We start from the raw sequence: 6,629 nt of genomic DNA, 5'->3' as shown, positions 1-6,629 counted from the left end.
ATTCTTCTTTTGTAAGAGTTTGATTTTATAATAGTAGATCAGAAGGGAACTGAAAATCAAATTGGTTATCATTTGTCCAGGCTTGAGTTAGAAAAACCACTCTGTTTTGAAAAAGAAATTATTGAACATTTTCAGATGAAAAATTATTTAATATTAATGAGTGGGGTGTTTCGTGGTATGCCAATATTGTGAACTTTCTTGTTAATGATATTATACCCTATGGATTGACATACCAACAGTAGAGGAAATTTATTGGAAATTTATTTTTGAAGCTAAGACTTATTTTTGGGTGACTCATTTTTATATAAACAAAGAAATGATCCGATTATTCGTAGATGTGTACCTTTAGAAGAAACTTATAAAATTATCTAAAAATGTAATAATTTTGATTTTGTGGGACATTTTGGTGTTGATAAAACAACATATAAAATTTTACAATCTGAATTCTATTGGCCTATTATCTTTAGAGATCTTAATGCTTATATCAAAACTTGTGATAGATGTCAATGAGTAGGCAATATTTCTAGAAGAAATGAGATGCCCCTAATTTATATGCTAGAAGTTGAAATATTTGATGTTTGGGGATTAGATTTCATGGAACCATTTATACCATCTTTTTGAAATTTATATATACTATTAGCAGTGGACTATGTATCTAAATGGATAAAAGTTGTTGCTTTACCTTGATGTGATGCTCAAAGTGTTGCAAAATTTTTGAAAACGAACATATATTATAGATTTGGGATGTCGAGAGTGATCATAACTAATGGGGGAAGTCATTTTAGAAATATTATAATGGATAAATTATTAAATAAATATCATATAAACCATAGAATTGCTACTGCTTATCATCCTCAGACAAGTGGTTTGGCTGAATTATCCAATCGGGAAATTAAAAAACTTATGAAAAAATCTGTAAATCCAACAAAAATTGATTGGTAGTTAAACTCGACTGCTTTGTGGGCTTATAGGACTGCATACAGAACTCCTATATGAATGCCCCCATATAGGCTAATATTTGGGAAAGCTTGTCAGTTACCAGTTGAACTTGAGTATAAAACATATTGGGCGATTAAAGAGTTCAATTATAATTTGAAAGATGTTGGTGAGAAAATATTATTGCAATTAAATGAGCTTGAAGAGATAAGGATTCTTATTAAAAATTTTCAGCCAAGGCAACAAGTTTTTCTATATAATGCAAGGTTATGATTATTTCCATGCAAACTTAAGTCCAGGTGGATGAGCCCATTTGTTGTGATAAAAGTTTATTCTTATGGAGCTGTGGATATCAAAGATCCTAAAACTTAGAAAGTATTTAAAGTGAATGGTCATAGACTGAAACCTTATTTTGTAGGGGGTCAGCGTAAATTTAACGATCGAATGATGTTGGGTCAACCAGAATAAGCATTGGTTACGTCAGGCTGACGACGTAAAACCAAACGCTTTGTGGGAGGCAACCCATAGTTATGAATGTGTTTTTGCTTTGATTATCATTTGTGTGTGATTAAGAAAATTTGGGATAGTATTTTTGAGACTGGGATAGTATTTTTTGAGACTATTATATGTTAGTAATGATTTTAAGACTTTATTTAGTGATCTAGACATGCTAGAATGAGTAGTTGGACGATAAGTTGACTGGTGCAAAATTGAGCATAGGCGCTTAAGCGCCAATATTCGACGCTTAAGCACAGATTTAAAAAATCATGTGTAAATATTCAATTTCAAGAATCTTTAACCACCAATTGGTTAACTTAAACGTGCCTAGAAGTTATTTGTGGGATTTAGGCCTATAAATAGAAGGTTTGTGATGGAATTTTACCCCAAAATCATTTTTAACCCTAATGTCTAAGAGAAAGTGAGATTTAAAGAAGATGTCTTCATGGGAGATGGATTTAAAGAAAAAGAAGAGGCCATGAGGAAGAAATTCATTAGTCAGAGTGCACAAGAGATGTATGACGGTTTCTTAACCATTAGTACTGAAGGAATAGCGGAGAAGATCAACATAATTGAAACTAGCGTGACTTTACTTGAGACAAAGGTAAATGAAGTTAATGGACATCTAGAGCATATTGGATGACAATTGAAAATGCAATTTAGTTATACTAGTTATATAAAGGAGGCAGATAAGGCGATGTATCTTAAGTAAAAATGGATTGAAGAAGATTGTATCAGAGCTTGTCACTACCTTCCGTTTTATCAACTCTATATTCTGAATGCCCAAGGAGAGACTAATGAAAGACAAGAATTTGTCCCAACAAATGAAGAATGGAATTAAGTTCAGTGTTAGAGTTTGTTTGTTAGGAGTCATTGTTTTATGTGTTACTTTAGTGTTTATGACTTTTTATGAGTTTAATTGTGTATGTTTGTTAAGTGTTTGTATTTAGAAAATTTTCTCATCTGAGACTATTTGGAGTGAGAATTAAGTGTTATATGCACTTGTTATATAGTTTGTAAATGAATATATGTGTTTTTTTGTGTGAAAATTTGTGTTATTTTAGCCTCAAATCGAATTAGTTATATTGAAGAATTTTGAGAAAGAGAAGAGTTAAGGGAGAGAAAAATAGTCATTTAAGTGTTATAAGACCGTTTAGGGGTGGTATACTTAGGCTAATAGTGCATTTTACTTAGGTTCAATAATATAAAAAATCATGCACTTGCGCCTAAGCACCACATTCTTGCGCTTAAGTGCGAAGTAACCTAAGAGGCAGGCGCCTGAGTGCCACTTATCCGTGCTTAAGCGCTGGTTCACGAAAACTGGTTCGCGAACGGTTAAAGGTGAAAAATTTCTTTGAAAATCACCATTTGTACTCCCGCTGTCATCTTCTTCCTCTTGAGTTCGCGATTTTGAAGTCTAGAGCAAACCTTTTCTTAGAGATTTCTTGGTGGATTTGAGCCAAATTTGCTAGATTTGGATTTCTAAAGGTAAGAGCTTCACTTCTATGTAAGAAATTTGAATTTTCACCATGTATTTTGAGTACGTTTGGAAAAACCCAAAAATCACTATTTATGGTGAAAAATGAAAAATAAAAATTATAGAAATTGCATAAAAAGTGTAGTTTATGCTTATAGAATTAGATTTTAGTGGATTAGACTTGATTTTTGAAGTTATTGTGGAATTTTGTGAAATTTATAGAATTACCCCAAGAATGAAGAGTAGTAAGGGAAAGACCCACTTTGATTCGAGCAAGTTTGTGAGTTTGAAAGCTCAAGATAGGTATAGTGACGCTCTACAATCACGAAAGTTAATTCCTGAGAGGTGTTTTAAAACTTAGGTGGATCCGTGGAAGATTTGATCGTTCGCCGACAATGGGAACAATTCTGTTGTTTTTCTGCTGTGGCTATTATTTCTGTAGTTCGGGAGTTCTATGCAAACCTCCCTAAGGCAGAAAAGGATCAAGTCATGGTTAGAGGCAAATTGGTACCTTTTTCACCGGAGGTAATCAATATGTTCTACCATTTACCACCTGATACTTTGTGTTTTTATGCAAACTATAGTCCGACTGAGACGTAACTGGACGAGATTATTTCATATTTGACTGTTGGAAGGGGACTTTGGAAAATCACAAATGAGAGGAGAGTCAACTTTTCCACTTCAAAGTTAAGTGCACCATCGAAGGCATGACACTACTTTATTTTAGCTCGTCTGTTACAAATCATCTTAGTGAAGGAAGTTATGAGGGAGAGAGAAACATTGAATTATTGTATTCAGGAAGGCAAGCTTATCAGTATTGGAGCTTTGATCTGTCAGACTATCATCAGTTAGGAGGGTCATTTCCTAGGCCCAAAAATGCAAGTCTAGAATTTGCTTCCTTGATCTTTTCTTTATGTGAGCGGGTTGGAGTGAAATAGGATAGCTGGGACGAAGTGTTGTTGCCTCTAAAGCAAATTATAAGTATAAATGTGAAATCATATTCTGAGCATTCTATTTTTGGTTGGAGAGGAGGATTTTCAAGACGTTATGGAATGTCAACGTCTACTGCATCCACCTCTACTGCTTCTACATCGAGACCATCTACCTTGAGAGCTTCTACTTCTAGAGGTGAGTTTACTGTCTGAAACTCAAGATCAATTATTGCAGAGTATGATGGACAATATTAATTATACCACAAAAAGGTACAAAATTTAGAAAACTTTGCATATCATATTGATGGGTATGCTAGAAGGCATAGTGATTATGAGGAGAAATTTCACTCATCTTTGGAAAGCCTCATTAGGGGTAACCAAGGAGTGGAATTTCTTTCATATCCAAGATACCCTGATTATGTGCCTACAAATTTTTGAAACATCAGTGATTTTGATGATGAGTAGGAGGACTGAGTTATTTTTATATTTGTAATATGTGATGGACTACCTAGTTTGGACTTGATACATTTGAGTTTATGTGCTTGTTTGGACTATGTGATGGTTTGGACTATGTTGTTTGGACTATGTGATGTGTTAGACTTTTAGTTTAATTGTTATTGTAATGTTATGTTTTGTTAGTATTTTGTTTTAAATTGTAGGGTAGTAATTGTTGTTGTGTGTTGAGTAATGTGTTTTAGTTAGTTAGGATTGAACTTATTTCTATGTCTTTTGAAAAGTTGAAAATCTTGCTAGCTTTAATTTTAAACTTTAATTTCAGAAAACTGCTATCCTTATTTTTCTTTTATCTTGTTAGTGTGTTTGTTTTTATGTTTAGACTATGAAATCAAAGTTAGTGTATTTGTTTGTTTTTATGTTTGTACCCACTACTTAGAAGTCTAATGAATCTCTACATCTTAAATTAAAATTACAATGATAAAAAAAAATTGATCACAAATTAATTTTACTTTTGTTTTAATTTTATATTTGTATAATTAGGGTATAAAAATTTCTGTAAGCATGTTATTTTAATTTTCAGTCCCGCTTATATATCTGCTGCTAAACTGTTTAATATTGTAACAATCTAAGTTTAGGGGGGATGAAAAATATTGCTTACAGGTTTAATCTTGTAAAAATAATCTTGTAACAATTCATTAGACCACTAATTAGAAGTCTAATGAATCTCTACATGTTAAATTAAAATTAAAATGATAAAAAAATTGATCACAAATTAATTTTACTCCTGTTTTAGTTTTATATTTGTATAATTAGGGTATAAAAATTCATGTAAGCATGTTATTTCAATTTTCATTTTTGCTTATATATATCTGCTGCTAAAATGTTTAATCTTGTAAAATAAGTTTAGGGGGGGATGAAAAATATTTTCAAAACTTGAATTTTATTTGTTCTTAAATGTGCTACAAGTGAATTTGATTTGAAAAGAAAAATGATCATGTATATGAAGTTATTTTTGGGAAGTAAAATTTGATTATAGAAATGTGTACGAAAATTTAGTTGAAATTCTTAGTAATGAAGAAAAACTTTCAGTTAAAAATTTTTAGTGTAGAAAATGCTAAATATACGGTAACTATCTTTAGTAAGAGAAATTGTATTTTTAAAAATTTTAGAAATTTAGACTTTTATTTTTAATACTTAAATTTCTTTTATTAAAAATAATTTTCTAAACTATTATTATATTTATAAGTAAAAAAACTTATATCAAGGCTTTGCTTTAGGAAAGTAGAAGTGTAATTCAAAATCATTAAAGACTTATCCAGATATAGTAATCCTTGGCTGAAAAAGAAAAAAGAAAAGAAAAAAAGAAAAGAAAAAAAAGAAAAAAGAGAAAGAAAAAGAAAAGAAAAAAATAAGGGAGGAGAAGCTTGAGGATTAGTGCCTAATCAAAAATTAGTTCCACATTTGATCTTTTTAAAGTATAAGACTCGAGAAAACTTAAGGATATAATATTATAAGTAAAATTATTCTTAATAAAAATTTTTAAGTTGAGATAATAAAAGGACTAAATTCTATATTTGGAAAATCTATAATATTTCTGAGTTAGATAGAAACTAATATTTTCATATTTCTTAACATTAAAAATTTCTAAACTTTAAGTTGGTCTCATTTACTAAATATCTTTTCTAAATTTGACTACTATATTTCTAAATCTAAATTTTAGAAACTCCTAAAGAAACTCATATACATAATCATACTTATTTAGTTTTAAAAGATTGAAGTGTTACTTGAGGACAAGTATCATTTTAAATTTGGAGGATTTTGATACACCTAAAATATATAGTGTTTTTTAGACATATTTTTATACTTATTTTTGAGATATTGCGCTTTAATGAAAGATATTTGTAAGTTTTTCTTTCAGTTACAAGTAAAAAGGTGAAAAATTCTAAAAGGAGTGAAAAATGATCAAATTTGGAGCAAAAATGTAAAAATGGTGCAAAAGAGTTTTGGCGCCTAAGCGCCAGATCCGGTGCTTAAGCGTTGGTGAAATAGAGAAGGCCACGCCTAAGTGCCAAATTCCCCACGCTTAAGAGCTAGAGGCAGTTGTTTGATGGTTTAGTTTATTTTACCAAATTTTGAAGGGACATTTGAGGCACCTATTAGCTAAAGAGGGTGGTTATGACCACTAGAAATGAAAATATGATTAAAAGACTTGTGAAAGGAGGCATTCCTTGGAGAATACCTCAAATTTGGACACATTTTGAAGAGTTACCAAGGCACCTCTTGAAAATTTATAAAAGAAGGAAGTTGAGACTTTTAGAAGTGTGCTTGAA

This window comes from Phalaenopsis equestris, unplaced genomic scaffold (genome assembly GCF_001263595.1).
Source record: "Phalaenopsis equestris unplaced genomic scaffold, ASM126359v1 Scaffold000337, whole genome shotgun sequence".
NCBI classification, from domain to species: Eukaryota; Viridiplantae; Streptophyta; class Magnoliopsida; order Asparagales; family Orchidaceae; genus Phalaenopsis; species Phalaenopsis equestris.
This window is presented reverse-complemented; position numbering follows the sequence as displayed.